At 36.3% G+C, this 19,430-nt stretch overlaps 1 protein-coding gene across 1 annotated transcript in view; it reads left to right on the forward strand.

Moving 5' to 3' along the window:
- Nucleotides 1–19,430, forward strand: part of LOC115437735 (cadherin-12-like) — a 291,164-nt gene that overhangs the window by 14,173 nt on the left and 257,561 nt on the right. The window contains exon 2 of the mRNA XM_030161060.1: nt 12,153–12,184. The gene's annotated coding sequence lies outside the window, so the exon portion shown is untranslated. The remainder of the gene's footprint in view (nt 1–12,152; nt 12,185–19,430) is intronic.

The raw sequence follows: 19,430 nt of genomic DNA on the forward strand, positions 1-19,430 counted from the left end.
CTTGGCAGAGCTGTGTTCACATGGAAACTTCTCATTCACTGATTCACTATTCAAGGGCTATTCCTCCACCGATCAGATTGGTCCGACTGAACGATGGGTAGTGGCCGATTATCAAGGTTATTATCATTAACGAAAACTAACGAAATGACAAAAACTAGAATTGTTGAAACATTTTCGTTAACTGAAATAAATAAAAACTATAATTAAAAGAAAAAACAATAACTGAAACTGTATTGTGTGTTTACAAAACTAACTAAAACGTATAAAAATTAGGATAAAATTCCCTTCGTTTTCGTCAGTGTCGGACTGATACGAAATCAATTTGTTTCCCTCAAGCAATTTTAGCTAGCAGCCCCATATGATATTTAAGGGTCCGTCACTTGTGTTCACTTGTGGTTTCCAGTCGTCTTCTGGTCCCCACTCTACCTGGAAACATGGAGACTAAAGCAGCAGAGTCCTGTCTGGGATTTATTTGAATACGACGACAAAAAAGAGAAAAGAGACGACTAAACTAAAACTAAACTAAAACTAAGCATTTAGAAAATCACGAAAACTAATAAAAAGTAGCAAACCTGCTCTAAAAACTAATTAAAACTAACTGAATTAGAGAAAAAAAAGTCCAAACTAAATAAAACTAAACTAGAATGACTACAATGAAAAATCCAAAACTATTATAACCTTGCCGATTACACACATTGAATCAGCTGAAAAGACTGGCAACGACATTAACGACTGCTGATCGCACAGAACACACCAACCAGACTCATGTCACCGACCTCACCAGACTGACCGATGATGTCTGACCGCCAAAAATTAGGTTGGTGTGTCTTCACCTATAGAAATATTCTGAAATTCAAAATTTCCACCTTAGTGTGTTATTGGAGGACATAACTTTATTACTTTTGTGAAATTTTTCAGCATTTTTTATTGTCATGAAGAAAATAAAGGTCAATGAAGTTACCATATTTGGTCCCTTACCCATAAGTGGCAAAATAAGTAAATTAACCCTTTCATGCATACTGGTCACTCCAGTGGACAGTTCTTCTCCAGCTGTTCTCTTGTATATTCATGGGTTTTGTTGTTTTAGTTCCATATCAGCCAACACAGTGGACACTTATGCACCATCCCACATATACTGACATTCATGCCATTACTGTAACTTTGCTGTTTTTGATAAATCTGATCTGCACTAACAGGTTTGAGTGTAAATCAATTGCTTGTTATTGTTATTATACTGTAGTTTTTTTTGTTTGTTTTTTTTTGCAATTATCTCCATAAAGTGAGTAATAACTAATATTACAGTGTGTTAAAATGTGACAAAATATCAGATTAGCTGCATTAAAAAAAAATTTCATATATTCACACAGTATATCAGTAAATACATGTTTCTTTGCTTCAAAAATTAAATGCATGATGTCCAGCTGAGTGGATATTTTTTGCAACTCCATGAAAAATTGGATCATAAAAAATTCTTCAATCGCAATGTTTTTTTTCATGCGTAAAGAGGAATAAAAACAATGAGGAAAAAAAATCTTAATAAGGGTCAAAACACGGCATTCAAAATCTCTCTGACGGGACATTTTAGAGACAATTTGACCCACATTTTTACTTTTCAATTCATTTTTGTTTTAGTTGGACCATAAGGGATAATCCAAAACAAGGAGCTACTTTATAGTGGAATAAATATTGGAATGGCAATAAATTAAAGTTCGCTCACTGACGGGACATGACTGTGTTTTGGCCCATTAAAGTTCTCATAATTCATGCATGAAAGGGTTAAAAAAAAATGAATAGAAATCAAAGAATTATTTACAGAAAATACAAGGAAAAACAAGAGTGAGATAAAAGGAACATGTATTTTAGAACCTTAGACCCACATCAGTGCTGATCCAGACCCCTGCTGACATATACATTATTACTTTGAACAGCATTACTTACTGAAATACATACTTTCTGATTTTTTTTTTTTTTTTTCAAGGTTATTGAAGTTACCATATTTGGTTCCTTACCCATAAGTGGCCAAAAAAAAAAAAAAAAAAAATCCAAGAAGAGTATATAAAAAATCCATCCACATTCTCCTTTGAACATCATTCCTTACATTAGTACCATTACTTCCTGGTACCTAACAAAGCAGGTCCACTCACTGTTCATGCACAGGTGGACCTTACAGACCTTGGAGAACACATTGGACCTGAGATTGTTCCCTCACTGTCCTGAACTGTTGTTGTCATTGTCTTGTAATGTATGCAGAAATTACCAAAAATAGTCACTTGCCCAATAAAGGATTAATAATAGAATGTGATCATATAAACTGCATGAACATCCACAAAGGTATGCAGAAATAGAGAAATGCAGGGAAAAACAAAAGAATAGAAACATCTAAAGGATTCCCCCTAGTGGATTAAACAGATGTAACGCTGCCGGTAACTCATCATCAACATTATATTCATAATTGGATTACATCAGCACTAAGAATAGCAGAGTGTGGCATAATGCTTCCATTCATCTCCAGCAGCAGCAGCAGCTCCTCTCATCCCAGTAAAGGGTTAAATCCTCACTGGTTGTCTGCTGAAGCTCTGCTGGTTGACTGGAGCTTCAGCTTTGGCTTTGGAAAACAACTGGGGCATCTCCAAAGAAAAAAAAAAAAAAAAAAAAAGGAAGCTGTGCACAGAGAGATGTCCTGCATCTCAGCTATAAGGAAGTGAATGAACACTCACTCAGTGCCTGGAAGCGTCCATGCACACATCTCATTTAACTCTAATCCTGCCATTTGAATTTTTTCCTGCTATGCTCAGGGAGTTTGTCTCTGCTTTAGGCATCTATCCTGTATATGTGTTTCATATATGTGTGGTGTGGTATAGGAAATGCAACATGGAGCAGGACAAATATGGGTGAAGAAGTATTTTTGGTCCTTATCAAAAAACAACATAAATAACCCAAACTGAAAATATACACTGGAAAAAATCTAAATCTGACCAAGTGTATTTTTCTCATTTCTAGTCAAATATCTCATCACACTTAAAGTAAGACATAATCACCTAAAAAGTAACTTTTCTGTGAGATATAAGAACTGATTTTTAGACAGTAGGTCTGGAAAATCTTATTTTAAGAAATCTTACCAAGATAATTTGTACGTGTTCCATCGGCAGAGTTTTTTTTTTTTTTTTTTTAATTCAAGATTTTTTTTTTTGCTTAATTCAAGATTGTTTTTTTTTTGCTTGATCCCAGATTTTTTTTTGCTTAATTAAATTTTTTTTGGTTGATTCAACATTTTTTTTTTTTTTTTTGCTTAATCCAGGATTTTTTTTAATTGATTTTTTTTTCTCAATTCAATATTTTTTACATAATTCAAAATTTTTTTTGCTTAATTCAAGATTTTTTTGCTTAATTGAAGAATTTTTTTTTGCTTAATTCAAGATTTTTTTTTGTTGCTTAATTCAAGATTTTTTTGCTTAATTCAAGACTTTTTTTTTTTGCTTAATTCAAGATTTTTTTTGGTTAATTCATGTTTATTTTTTGCTTAATTAAAGACTTCTTTGCTTAATTCAAGAATTTTTTTGCGTAATTCAAGAATTTTTTTTTTTGCTTAATTCAAGATTCTTTCTTGCTTAGTTCAATTTATATTTTTTTGTTTAATTCAAGATTTTTTTGCTTAATTTAAGATTTTTTTTCTTAATTCAAGATATTTTTTTTCTTAATTCAAGACTTTTTTGCTTAATTCAAGGATTTTTGTTTTTTTTTTTTTTTGCTTGATTCAAGATATTTTTGCTTAGTTCAAGAATTTTTTTTTTGCTTATTTAATTTTTTTTTTTTTTGCTTAATTCAAGATTTTTTTTTTTTTTTTTCTTCTTAATTCAAGCAAAAAAAAAAAAAAAAAAATCTGCCAATGGATCAAGTAAAAATGATCTTGGTAAGATTTCTTAAAATAAGATTTCCAAGATCTGTTGTCTAAAAATACATTTGTATATCTCACTGAAAAGTTACTCTGGAGGTGATTGTCTTATTTTAAGTGCTGTGAGATATTTTGACTTCAAATGAGAAAAATACACCAGGTAAGATTTAGATTCTTTTCCAGTACAATCCTAATAACAAATACTATCATTGAGACGTCTTCCTCCTCTGTCACACAGCTTCAGTGTTGTCCAAAACCCATTAAAATCCCAACAGTGCGCCACACTGTTGCACTGTTCCACCTTCATTACACTCAGGCCCACACACACCATCTTTCTGCCAAGTACCTAATGGGGCACCAAATATGAATTAATCCGCCAATGAAAATAGTTCCTAACAAACACACAATGTCCCTCAACGATTTGACTCTTTATTGGGCAAGTGACTATTTTTGGTAATTTCCACAAACATTAAATACGGGGCCAATCCCGTGCCGCGATGAGCTCCAGAAGCATGTTGGCTTTTATTTGACACGATACAGTGATTCAGAGAGATTTTATAGACATTTTGAAGCCGTAAATAGTGAATATGAGTGATTTTGGCCAGTTTATGACCTTAGAACAGTTGGTTTATTGTATGTGTTTACTTTTTAGCAAGTGCTGCTTAGATGTTTTATGGCAAGAGGAGGGAGACAGTTGTCACGGCAACCAACAATGATGTAGATGATAATGTCCAGTAATACACTAAGGTTGAAATTTTGGATTTCAGAGTATTTCAATGAGTGCCCTATGCTGGGGTACCGCTACCAATTGTGGACCACATGGAAGGTAAATGTTGTGGGCCCTTCAGAAAATAAATTGCCAGTAAATGTGTCGTCAGAGCGGGGGGGTGGCGTGTATGTACGTTGTGTAGGGACTGGAGGTATAGAGATGTGTTTCATAAGTGCCGTAAGAACTACAACTGCCGTGAAATGAAGCTTAACTTTGCACGTCCGACTCCCAGTTTCTGTGCCTTTCTTTTACTCCGGAGCTTACACAAAATTTTCACAACTTTAACCTATATCCACTAAGCCCCCTGGAAATGCTGGGTCCCATGAATTTGTCATGTTTACCCCTCCTTTAAGGCACCCCAGGCTCTGTGAAGGGTTAATTCATTCATTCATTTTTTATGGGACCTGGTGTATACTGACCAGGTATTTTACACTCTGTCCACAGTAATGAGGGTATTTTTCATTCATTCATTCGTTTGTTTACTTCGAGCATTTACAGAGTACATGCAAATTCAAAAAAAAAAAAAAATCATTCATCTATGCTCAAAAAGGAGTGGGAAGAAGAAAAACTTATTTAATCCCACCCCCATTCTCATCATCAAATAACTGAACATAATAACATTTGAAATACTCACTCCTGTCCTAAGACTTAAAGCCAGAACAATGAACAAAATAGGCCTAAACCAAATTAGAATAAACTCATCTGACAGCATTTACATTGCATAACCAAAATGTGTGTAAAAAATAGAAACAAAGTACATTCCTGGTGGTGTTTCTCTATATTTGGGTTTGTCGTCCGCATGTAAATAGTGTTTAATGTCACACAGAACAGATTTTTACTAAAGCTTTCCAAAGTGAAGATTTTTATAAGCTCTGGTTTGTGTGCATCTATGTGGACATGGAATATGTGAAGACTGGAAAACAATGATACCACCCCAATTTTGCATTTTGTCTTTTATCATATTATCATAATTAGGCTGCTCCTGAAACTTCAAATCTACTTCTATAGTAAGTGTATGACCTGCAGTAGATTGACGTCAGTGCTGACACCTTCAGGAGATGGACCACAATGACCAGATATGACAAAATCCACATAAAGAATACACTTTGACGACCCAAACACGCAGATAAGTTAACTTTTAGTTTATAACTTAACTTGTTGCTCACCTTCATGACAGATTAAAACCTCTGCATCTGTTATGTCCAGTTTTATCCACAGTGTTTTAGTTCAGACAGAAACAATAGTTTGTCTGAGCGTTTTTACCAGTTTGGAGTCATTTTTGCAGTATTGCACATGTTTTTGTGGGGGTGTGGTCCATAACTAGATAGATAGATAGATAGATAGATAGATAGATAGATAGATAGATACTTTATTGATCCTTTGCAGGAAATAGTTTGGTTACGACAGCAGCAGTACACAAAACACACTGACCCATCACCAAAGACATCCCACATACAACCAACAACTAACACAGGATACGCTGGCGTCACACAAAACTGAAACTTCTATGACTTCTGTGCCTCTATTATACAGCAGATCTTACATGAAATTTTCCCAACTTCTAACCTGTATCCCTTGGACCCCCTCCACTGCTCTGTGGGCCCCCCACAAATGCTGGGCCCCATGAATTTGTCATGTTTACCCCCCCTTAACGGTGCCCCAGGGTCCACGCACCATACACATGCTGAATGTAAACCAGTATGGCAGCTCAGAGCAGCGTCACAGGTACAAAGCCAGAGTTGAAGACCCTCTGTCTTCCCTAAGGTCAGACTTTCTGACAGTTATGTTGATGGAGAGAGACAAGTGGACAGAACAAGAGCGGTGTGCAGGCATTGTTTTGTGGAGATCGGTATAGGTTACGTTTTTTTACCTCCGCCAAGTGGAATGGTGGAGGTTATGTTTTCATCAGGGTTTGTCTGTCTGTCTTTTAGTAAGATAACTCAAAAAGTAATGGATGGATTTTCACAAAATTTTCAGGAAATGTTGATTCTGGCACTAGGAACAAATGATAAAATTTTGGTGTGTGTGTGTGTGTGTGTGTGGGGGGGGGGGGGGGCTGATCTGCCTTGCCTGGTCTGCGCTCTCTAAGTGCTTTTCTAGTTTTAAATGAAATTGGTCTCCTTCACTGCACTGAAAATGTATCAAACCAAAGACCCTTGTACCGAAAATTTACTGAACCGAAATTTTTCTGGACCGTTACACCCCTATAAAACAGACACATGTCCTTCCTTTACATGGCTACTGAAAATGCAACGATTTGTACCACATTAAAAACTAGAAAAGCACTCAGAGAGCACAGACCTCCACCAAGGCAGATCATCCATCCATCCATCCATTTTCTTCCTCTTATCCGGGGCCGGGTCACGGGGGTAACAGTCTAAGCAGGGACGCCCAGACTTCCCTCTCCCCAGACTCCTCCTCCAGCTCTTCCGGGGGGACCCCGAGGCGTTCCCAGGCCAGCCCACAGACATAGTCTCTCCAACGTGTCCTGGGTCTTCCCCAAGGTCTCCTTCTGGTGGGACATGCCCGAAACACCTCCCCAGGGAGGCATCCGAAACAGACGCTCAATCCACCTCAGCTGGCCCCTCTGGATGTGGAGGAGCAGCAGCTCTACTCCGAGCTCCTCCCTGGTGACTGAGCTCCTCCCCCTTTCCCTAAGGGTGCCCCCAGCCACCCTGCGGAGGAAACTCATTTGGACCACTTGTATCCAGGATCTGGTCCTTTCGGTCATGACCCAAAGCTCATGACCATAGGTGAGGGTAGGAACGTAGATTGACCGGTAAATCGAGAGCTTTGCCCCTCAGCTCAGCTCCTTCTCAAGGCAGATCAGCCACCCCCCCCCCCCCCCCCCCACACACACACACACACACACACACACACCAATCACCACCAAAATTTATCATTTGTTCCTTGTGCCAGTGTCAACATTTCCTGAAAATTTCATCCAAATCTGTCCATAACTTTTTGAGTTATCTTGCTAACAGACAAACAAACAAACAAACAAACCCCGATGAAAACATAACCTCCGCCATTCCTTGGTGGAGGTAATGATGTTTGTTTTTTTTTAATTTTCCACTGGTGGCAGAAGGTCCACTCATGAACGTAGCCTCCTTCTTTTATTCCTTCAAACACCCTTGGATAAAGGTCGATATTTGTTCATATCCATTAACCTATCGGTGTCCTTTGTTATAATATTTATCATTAATTATGTTTCTCTGTCTGGGCAAAAATGTGCATATTTCTTCATCCATGTCTTCCAAACGCACATATTAGATCAATTTTCTACATACATTATATACATGACCAAAGAATCTTCATAAAATTGGAATAATATCAGCATATCCTTTGTCTTAGTTGGAAAATGCTCCATTTATACCTGTCGGAGTCAGAATTTAATTTCATAATTTGTGTTTGGTGCACATGTAAATACAGTCAGTGTGTTTTTATAGTATAATCATTGAAATAATAATCCACACTTATTGTTTATACATGTATTTTTATATATGCATGTATTTCTTCAAGCATATGTAATCTGAATTTCCTGTATATTCAAAGTGATTCCCGGCATCCCTCCTGCATCATAAATCATTTGTACACTGCCCATCTGTATGCTCAGACACAATTCTTTTAAAATATGGAAAAATACACAGCCTCCAGTACTGCTGCGATCTTACATAAATATTGATGTACAATAATTCAGCTTCCGGCAAGAAATACCAGCAGAGTGCTCCTGAGTGTGGGGAGAAAATAGGCTCTCAATGGTCACAAACGTGATCTAGAAATGAAAAAGTTCATTTTCTGAAGTCTGCAGAATTTTGTTTTTTCCCTTCTCATTTTGGTTTCTATTTATATATGTGTTTTTTAGGTGTCTATTTTTTTTTTTTTTTAGATATTGTTTGTTTGTTTTTTTTATCCTGTTCTTATCTTATGAGACCTGCACATTTTGTTCTTCATGTGCTACATTGAATGAATAACAATAAATGAACTTTGAACCTTGATCACAAAAACAAATATTCAGCAAGTTGGACATGTTCACAACAATTTAACAACTGCACACATCATACATTAAATACATACATCTTTTAAGTACTGGTTACTCATGTATGTAATACAGATGTAGATACAGATCCACTTCTACTCATTAGTGATCCCAAGGGGAGGCAAGGGTAGTGTTTTGGGTTTGGTTTGTTTCTTTGTTAACACTTAAGCAGCAAAACTATTGGTTGAATTCATATCATATTGGGTTTATTGACTGTGGCCCAGAATAGATGTCATTATATTTTGGGAAAAGTTGAAATTTTTTTAATGAATTTTTAACCCATAATGACCCAGTGTGACTTTTGTGTCAGTTCCCAAATTAATTTTTCTCTCTATTTAACCTTACCTAAGTGATTTATTACCATTTATTATCATATTATCCTCTGTATTTAGCATTTGTCACTGTAAATCATGTATTTTACGATAGTTAATTTTCTATTTGTGTGTGTATATATATATATATATAGATAGATAGATAGATAGATAGATAGATATTTATGAAAATTCAGTGTAAATTCAAAGGTTTTTATATCAAAAGAAAAAAAACTGAAGAAAAGGTGACCTTTTCAGTAAAATACATCATTAACTGAACATAAACCCAGTGTGTCCATCCACTGTCATTGATCCAACTCCATGGGTTTTACTGGTGAATCAATGTTGTAGAAGATGACAGTGTTTCCACGGTAATTACAGAGCCTCTGAACGTCCAAATGGATCATATCTGATGACCATGAAAAGACGACAAACTGCTTTTCACACCAATTATTTACATGTATTGATAGAATTAGTGGATGAACAGGTATTAAACAGTTTAGATCAGTGGATGGATTTGGTTGATGATGGGTGTTTGGGTCTTTATGGTTTAAATAATACACTTAATTTTAACTTTTATGCTGCACTATTGGCTTTTATACTTCCATGATTGTTCTGTTTATTGTGTAATCTCACTATTTGCTCAGTTTTATAAAAAAAAAAAAAAAAAATTGTGATTAAAAAAAAAAAGGATTTTGGGTTATATTGGGTTAAAATCTTTTTTTCCCCCCATTAATTTATAATGGGCAAAATTTCCCGTCTATAAAAACATCAATTTTGTTTCAGTTTGCTTCAAACTTGTCACATATGTAGAGACAATTGATATGTTGACATCAGCACATGCATAGACATGATGACATCGGCTGGATTGATGCCAAAATAAGCTACAATACATGCAAGGGGCGGGGTTTGTTGGGCCTGGAACCACTTGTTACGTCTCAATTTTAATATATTGATCTTCTATACATATAGTTTTTTTTTTTTTTTTTTTTGTCCATTTCTGTCCAGTTTTGGTCAGTTCACCTCTTTTCTATTGGTTGCTTGTCCTTTGTTTGTCGTCCATTTTCCATCTTTGTTGGTTCTCACTGCAGTCAAGCTCTTCTTTTGTTTATGTGATGTGTTTGTTTCATGTCTGTAGATTGTCTTTACCCGTTTGCCACACTGACTGAGCTGGTATGGCTACTTTCCCCCCGTAAATAATGGATTTAGCTTTAACTTTTGCTCTGGCTCTTGTGTAATCTCTGCTTTTGAGTCACTTGGAGTGTTGCAGTGCTCAGCCTCACAGCAAGAGGCTTCCAAGTTTGATCTTCTGCTGGACCAGGGTCTTTCTTTATGGAGTTTGCATGGTCTACCCATGCCCTGCAGGTTTTCTGCAGGTCCAGCTATCAAAAGCATCTATGTTAGGCTCATTCTCCTGTCAGGGCTCTTAACCACAGTACTGCATAGCTACAATAAAAATGATCTTTTCCTTTTCCTTTGCTTTTATTACTTGCCCTTCACACAATCGTTTTAGTCATTACAGTCATTACTGTATTTTGCCCTTTCCTATATTTAGAGTTGCCTGGTTTTGGGTTAAGGCTAAGATTATCTGCTAAAATTAGGGCACCAAATGGATAACCTTGTTTTTTTGATTACATTTTTTTTTTTTTTTTATTATTGAATTTTTGATGACAAAAACAAAAAAAAAAAAACAACACAGACTAATTAAGACAGCATTATCTTAACAGTCTTAGTATTCATCAACACAAAGCCCAATTATGACTGGACAAAATGAAGAAATAAATAAGTAAATAAATATCCAATCAGAGACAGGAGTTTATTACCATACATAAAACGGATAAAATACAGTTGAAATTAAGTAAGAAACAGAAATTAACTAAAGTTTAACACTAAAGACCAATAAGACCTTCCAGTTCATTAACCATTAAAGACCCAGTGCTACTTTTGTGTTAGTTCCCAAATGAATCTTTTTCTCTATTTAATCTTTCTTAACTGATTTATGAGAATATTATCCTCTGTATTTTGCGTTTTTCACTGTAAATCATGTATTTTCCTATTTACTTTTTGTTGTTTTTTTTTTTTTTAGGTATTCATGAAAATTCAGAATAAATTCAGTGTCTTTATATCAAAACAGAGAAAACTGAAGAAAAAAATGACTTTTTCAGTCAGATCCATCATTAATTGAACATAAACCCAGTGTCTCCATCCACTGTCATTGATCCAACTCCATGGGTTTGACTGGTGAATCAATGTTGTAGAAGATGATGGTGTTTCCACGGTAACTACGGAGCCTCTGAACGTCCAAATGGGTCATATCTGATGAGCATGAAAAGATGACAAACTGTATTTTACACCAATTATTGACATGTATTGATAGGATTAGTGGATCAACAGGTATTAAACAGTTTAGATCAGTAGATGGTTTTGGTTGTTGGTGGATTTTTGGGTCTTTATGGGTTAAATATGATTCGTGTAACTGTGTAATTTAATTATCATTAGTTCAAATTATGTATTCTCTGTCATCAGTTTAACCCATTTCTTATACTCAAGTCTATGTTGGGTTTTCCAATAAATGTTATAATGATATTTTTAATGAAAATGTCAGTATTTTCTTCAACAAAGCCACAACATTTAGTATTTTTTAGGCTAACATTAACTAACATACTACTTATCTGTTTTCCACTGCGTTTCCCTGAATATGTCCTCATTTAATTCCAGCTTATGCTTTTTTTTTTTTTTTTCATTGTAAATCTTCTAGTCTGTGCATGCCTGAGATTACAGAAGATTATCCTCGAAGATTTCCCTTAGGTGTGAGATGCAACTAGATTTCAAAATCAGCCTGGAATTTCAGATCCTCTTTGTTTGTGGATTGGAACAAACATTTGCACATAAATTGTTGGATGCAAATCTTATTTTTATTTTCAGTCGTAGATCATCTAATACACATTCATGAACAATCTGAGACTATTCCTCTACATACCTGATCAGCACTCTTGTCGAGGAGGAGATGATTTATTATGTTTAATGTTATGTTAATTTCATGCACATGGTTTTGTGTTAATGGACTGAACATACACTCCTGTGGAACTTGTTGTATTTTTGTTACAGCTTTCTAACAGATTTGTTTTCTTCTTCTGACAGGTTGTTGGAAAATTCATCTTCTGCATCCTCCGGTAAGTTTGAATTCTTAACATTGGTTTTTCTGTTGTTTTTCTTTTTCTCAAAATGGGCACTAAATTCTTTGTTGATGTGATATGATTGTACTGTAAAAAAAAACACTGTGATGCATAAACTTTTCACTTCAGCATGACTTGCCCTTGTCTCTAATGTTTAGCGCATAAACAAAACACAAAAAATACTGACAGCATCACAATTATTTAGCTTCTTTTGTATCTGTATTATTTCATTCCTGTCAAAATAAAAGGAATCTCAGCTTTCTACACATATTTACACATGTTCAACCCCATTTCATTACATCCTGACACCTACTCGGCTTGGTCAGGGTGTCACATTCTGATGCACAGGGGTAGCCCTGGAGCGCTTTTTTTATACAGTGTGGGATGCATCGTTTAGACGAAAAGGGTCAGAGGAAGTGACACAAAAAGAGAGAAGTCATTGCCTGAAACATGATGCAAACCCTGATCTGCTTAAACCACCACAACTGTATCCTACTATGGGTTTAAGAGAGATAGGTGGATGGATGGATGGATAGATGGATGGATGGATATATAGATGGTTGATGGATGGACGGACGGATGAATGGATATATGGATGGATGGATGATGATACATGGATGGATGGATATATAGATGGATGGATGGATGGATGATGATATATGGATGGATGACAGATGATGGATGGATGGATGGATGGATGGATGGATGGATGGATGGATGGACAGATGGACAGACGGATGGATGGATGTATGGATGGACAGATATATAGATGGATATATGGATGGATGGATGGATGGACAGATGATGGATGGATGGATGGAAGGATATATAGATGGATATATGGATGGATGGATGGATGATATATGGATGATGGATGGATGGATGTATGACAGATGATGGATGGATGGATGGATGATGGATGGATGGATGGATGGATGGATGGATGGATTGATGGATGATGATATATGGATGATGGATGGATGGATGGATGGATGGATGGATGGATGGATGGATGGATGGATGGATGGACGGACGGATGATGGACGGACGGATGGATGGATATATAGATGGATATATGGATGGATGGATGGATGGACAGATGATGGATGGATGGATGGATGATATATAGATGGATATATGGATGGATGGATGATGATATATGGATGGATGGATATATAGATGGATATATAGATGATATATGGATGGATGGATGGATGGATTGATGGATGGATGATGATATATGGATGATGGATGGATGGATGGATGGACGGATGATGGACGGACGGAGGGATGGATATATAGATGGATATGGATGGATGGACGGATGGACAGATGATGGATGGATGGATGGATGATATATAGATGGATATATGGATGGATGGATGATGATATATGGATGGATGGATATATAGATGGATATATAGATGATATATGGATGATGGATGGATGGATGGATGAATGATGGATGGATGGATGATGGATGGATGGATGGATGGATGGATGGATGGATGGATGGATATATAGATGGATATATGGATGGATGGATGGATGATGATAAATGGATGATGGATGGATGGATGAATGATGGATGGATGGATGGATGGATGGATGGATGATATATGGATGGATGGATGGACAGATGATATATGGCTGGCTGGCTGGCTGATGTTTCTGAGCTCACCTTACTCTTCATCTCATTTCTTACCATAACGTATGTTGTGTGTCACTGATGTTGTGTTGTTGATTTATTTCTTTATTTCAAACATGCAAAGACACCAAATAAAACTACAACTAAACAACATTAAACAGCTGACGTACAACCAACTGCCCCTTTGGAAGTAAAAAAAAACTCTAAAGTTGAAGCTGAAAATTCTCCTGATGGGGTGGGAATTTTTCCTTGGATTGGACATTATTATTGTACCAACACAGTCTGATGAATATGTTTTCCTTTATTTCATTGAACACTTTTACTCATCTGATCGTGCGTTCATTGAATAGAACCCAGTGTGGTAAATCCAACAGCTCAGTCAGACTCCAGACCCCACGAGGAGGCCTGTGTTTGTCAAAAACCTCCTGAATTGGATGTTTTCTGCAGACTAAATCCCCCTGTCATTCCTCCTCATCCACAAACCTAGTGCGGAGCTGGTAGCAGACACAAGCGTCAGCTCACACCGCTTCTACGTGTACAAGTGAAAAAGTCTGATCAGTACATGACTATCTTTTATATAACGGGGTATCTCAGAGTTCACGTTGTTTTCCACATTACACTAGTGATTGACTAACACATTACAAGGAATCTCACCAGAACAAATCCTTGACAGCGCTGTCTGGTCTGCCTTCTAAGAAGTGGACCAAACACGAAGCCTGAGTCAGTTCTCATGCAAAACACAAGCTACATTACACTCCTGTTTGTACACAATGTTCTCAGGTTGTCATTTCCTGTCATTGCAACTCAAAACACAATTCCCGCTGCAGAGTTTGGACACATAACCTGCAAGATATCTGCACATCTCACAGAACATAGTTTTGAAACTTCACACCTAGTCAACAGGGAGCAGACAAAACCAAAAACCAGCGCAGGTATATTCAGTGCATTTCCAAAACTAGTGTCGGTGAAGCTCTGGTTCATCTCATCTGTACTGTCGGACTTTTTGCAATTCCACTCTACACACTGTAAGCCCAGAATTTGTATTTACTAAAATGCTTTAATTACAATGCACTCACTGTAAGACCGGATAAATTTAGGTTTTCTTAAAAAAATTGAGTAAACCGGTTACCTTAAAAAATTTAACCCATAAAGACCCAAAGAGTCACTGGCGACACACACCATCTACTGATCTAAACTGTTTAATATCTGTTGATCTATTAATTATATTAATCCATGTAAATAACTGGTGTAAAATACAGTTTGTCACCTTTTCATGGTCATCAGATATGACCCATTTGTGGACGTTCAGAGGCTCCGAAGTGAACATGGTAACACCGTCATCTTCTACAACATTGATTCACCAGTAAAACCCATGGAGTTGGATCAATGACAGTGGATGGAAACACTTGTTTTTATGTTCGGTTATTGATATCTTTGCTGAAAAAGTCACGTTTCTTCAGTTTTCTCTGTTTGTGGTATAATGACCCTCAACTTTAATCAGCTTTTATGAACATCTACATGATCAGGGAATTAAATATTGGAAAATACATGATTTACACTGAAAAAATGCATAACAGGGATGATAATATTACAATCAATGGTGATAAATCACTTAAGAAAGGTTGAATATAGAGAAAAATTCATTTGAGAACTGACACAAAAATAGCACTGGGTCTTTATGGGTTAAGTACTGAGTAATGAAAACTTGAGTGTATTAAACTTAAATGCTTGATTTGAATGGAATTGTTATTTTAAGTACAACACACTAAATGCCAAGTTAATTTCACTCAAAATTTGTTGTAATGTCAGTTGCTTCGGATAATCACTAACTTTATATCATCAGTGCATTGGACTCACTCCAAGTTGATTTAAATAAAAATCTTTTGCAATATAAATTGCTTTATGAAATCGTTCATTTTAATATATCACAGCGTGGATAGAAGTTAAGCAAGAAAATAGCACAGTGTAATTTACCAGTGCAAGAAGTGCTATCATTTTGGCATGGCACAAAGATTTTTTTTCAAACAAGATCTATCCTAGATGAACAGTAAAGCCATAGTTCTTCCTCTGGTTCTGACTCATGGTGCAGCTCTACGAAAATACACAAACAAACACAAAAAGGCCAATAAATATTGCCATACACGCATTCAGTCCAAATGAACACTAACAGCACAACCCCGCTGAACCCCTGCACAGAAAAAGAACACATTTACAACAACATGCCCAATACCCACAATGCAATGCACGGATAAAAAGGTGTGGTCAGGACCAAAACTGAGTGATTTAAATCCATTCAACTTAAACTTTTTCGTACTTTCGACTATGTCTACAAATTAGTGGAATATACTGAACATTTTATAGTAATGGAATAAAACTGAAATCATTTAAGTACATTGTAATTCAAGCATTTTAGTAAATACAAATTCCGGGCTTATAGTGCTTAAATGATTTCAGTTTTATGATTTTTCTCTTAAAACCTATTTTGGGTGAGAACTATATAAAAAATCAACCAATAAAGTCATGAAAATATAATCAATTTTGTGAGAAGATCAAATTTTTCAAAATCAAATTAGCAAAAAAACCTGACCTGATTGAGAAAAACAGATGTCATTTTTGGATTTAGCGGTGCAAAATGGTCCGAATTCAGTTGAAAAAACCTGGACAACTTGCAAAAAACATTTTTTTGTAACCCAGTGTTATCCACATGGACGTATGCTCATTACTAACCCTAAGGGCGTTTCATAGTTAACGCAAAGACAAGCAGACTCGAACACATTGCGACGCATCAAGACGCATTGACCACCATGATGCACGATTGCATTTACGCGTCACCTGGCTCACTTGTGTTCAATGTAATAACTATGAAAAGAAATGTGTCGCTCGCGTACGTCACATGTGTCGCATGCATTGGCTGTGTAGGCAGCCGAACCCTGCTTTACAGAAGCTCGTTAGCATGATCCCTGTGATCAGCAATGACAAGGTAAGCTAACGTTTCTATGACTAGTTAGAATTCTTTATCAATTGCAGATTTATGTACCGGTGTCCTCTACCGCAGCCCCTGTTTGAACATGTAAAATACTGAAAAAACCCAAGCATTCCTGCGGGGATTCAAGCATTGTTACTTACTCAGGTATCCTTCCACATGTGTTTTGGGGTGCAAAAGGAATTACTTAACCTTTAGCCCTATCAGCCCGCCTGCCGGCCTAAAAAATTATATTAATATTCATCTACTATAAAAATATAATAAATCAGGACAATGGATGTCCTTTTTCAACTTTTGCTCAAAGTTTAGACCCTAATGTTAATAAAAGTACATCAAAAGTGTATTCTAGTGCAAACTTTAATGTTCAAACATGATTTTTAATCTTTGTGGGGTGAAATATACGCTATTAAAAATCTCCAACACAAACAATTAATTTATGCATATCATCGTCAATCCAGCCGGAAAAAAAAGGCGAGGATAAAAAATTCTAATTTCTCTTTTAGTTTGTTCCAGTTTACTCAGGCAGAGTAACAGATACAATATTTTAGACAATGAGAATAGATTCTGTGAGGTCTGTAAATGTCCACAGACACCAAGAACATCCATATGAACCTTATTATTGTGGAGTCATTCTTCATTTACTTTGGGTTTGTCTGTTTAGGCGTTTTTCCCCTGAAAATATGGTCAGGGTTTAACAGGTTAAAACAAGTGGTGCCAGGCACAACAAACCACACCACTCACACGTATCTCGCCCATTATAAGTAAAGGGGAAGATTTTTTACAAATCATAAAAATTGGAACTCTGACCTACTTTTCCCAAAATATAATATGTTTTCTGGGTCCCTGGCAATCTATAAATCAAATCTGGTATGAATTCAACCAATAGTTTTGATGCTAAAGTGTTAACAAACAAAAAAACAGAACCAAAAACAATAGAGTTTGGAAGTAACTCATATGGAAAACCTTGTCTCTCATGTTGTGCTGATTAAATACAGTCAAAATTTGGTCTGGATTGGCCGTCGTCCACTGCGAGAATGAAGAACGGTATCATGTCACCGACTGGGTTCTGAACTAATCAGGATGTTTGGACGTAGAGGCAGACTAATGCACAGTACAACCATCTGCTGTCTCCAAAATAATAACCCCGTATGTCAAACCGTATTTCATTTAAGCAACATCTCCAACACTTCCTCTGAGTCGGTATTGATGAGCTTCAGAAAGTGAAACATCAGTCTAAGAATAGTTGTCACATTTGTCCGGCTTCCAGCAGACAGACTGCATTGATTCTCTGTTGGTGCGAAGAGTCACACTAATCAATTCTAACACATTGTTTCTGCTGTAACTTAAAATCATATGAAAGACTGTGACAAGCACTGAAATAGGCTATAAGAGGAAACACTGCATATTTACAAAGCAAATGCATGAAAAAAAAAAAAAAAGGATAAGTAAGGACTTCAACTCAGGGAGGGAAAAGTGGCGTTTCATCATTGGAAACCAGACAGACAATACCAAATATATAAATAAATATATAAACACAGCTAACATGGAGATGTAGCGTCTGCATTAATGGGGACGAGCTGTCACATCTCAGCTGAGTAAGTGACTACACAGGTATAAATGACATCCAGGAGTGCAGCCATTACTCTGAAACGCATCATAAGAGACAGACAGGATCCATTATCATGTCGGAAGAAGAAGAAATGCATAATAACCAGTGACGTTAGCAAATATTTGCAGGTAAACGCGAAGTATGGTTAATAGGGTTATAATGCGGTTAAATAACAAGGCTGAGGGGCAGTTATCGGACTGTGGCGCTTTCGCTTTTCCTGAATGATACATGTAAGTGCTGTTGTATAAATGATTTATACGCACCAAATAAGACAGATATGTAATCTAATGTCATGCGGTAAATAAATGATACATATGGTTTGCAAGGTTAAAATTTAACTAACTTTATTGCACAGTAAAATTAATTTATAACTGTTGGGGTAAAAGGAGACTGTCATGGGTCGTAGGTTACCAGAGGTCACGGGTACGAGGCCATTATGAGTCTGTTCTACATCATTATACGTCATAATTTACTGAAAATACATGATCTTGTTGACATTAATACAGTGGTAATGATGTACAACACATGCACATAATGATCTGCTCCTTCCTTACATTCAGGAGATGTTTGAATGTAGGAAAAGTCAGTACAGCCTCAGAGGAACCAGCATTAAAAAAAAAAAAAAAAAAAAAAAAAAGCAAAGGCAAGACCAAATAAAAAAAGTAGATGTATTTCTGTTAGAGGGGTTAATCTGTGGAATGGCCTGGAAGATCAACTCAAACTGTCTAAAACAAAACTTTTAAAGAGATGTACAAATGAACTATTACACTGGGTTACAAAAAAATGTTTTTGCAAGTTGTCTCGGTTTTTTCAACTGAATTAGGACCATTTTGCACCGCTAAATCCAAAAATGACATCTGTTTTTCTCAATCAGGTCAGGTTTTTTTACTAATTTGATTTTGAAAAATTTGATCTTCTCACAAAATATAATAATTAATACCAAAATAAGATTGGTAAGCACACTTTATTGATTCCTGTTAGGTACAATGGTGTATTCAGCGCA

Source organism: Sphaeramia orbicularis, chromosome 17 (assembly GCF_902148855.1).
Source record: "Sphaeramia orbicularis chromosome 17, fSphaOr1.1, whole genome shotgun sequence".
NCBI classification, from domain to species: Eukaryota; Metazoa; Chordata; class Actinopteri; order Kurtiformes; family Apogonidae; genus Sphaeramia; species Sphaeramia orbicularis.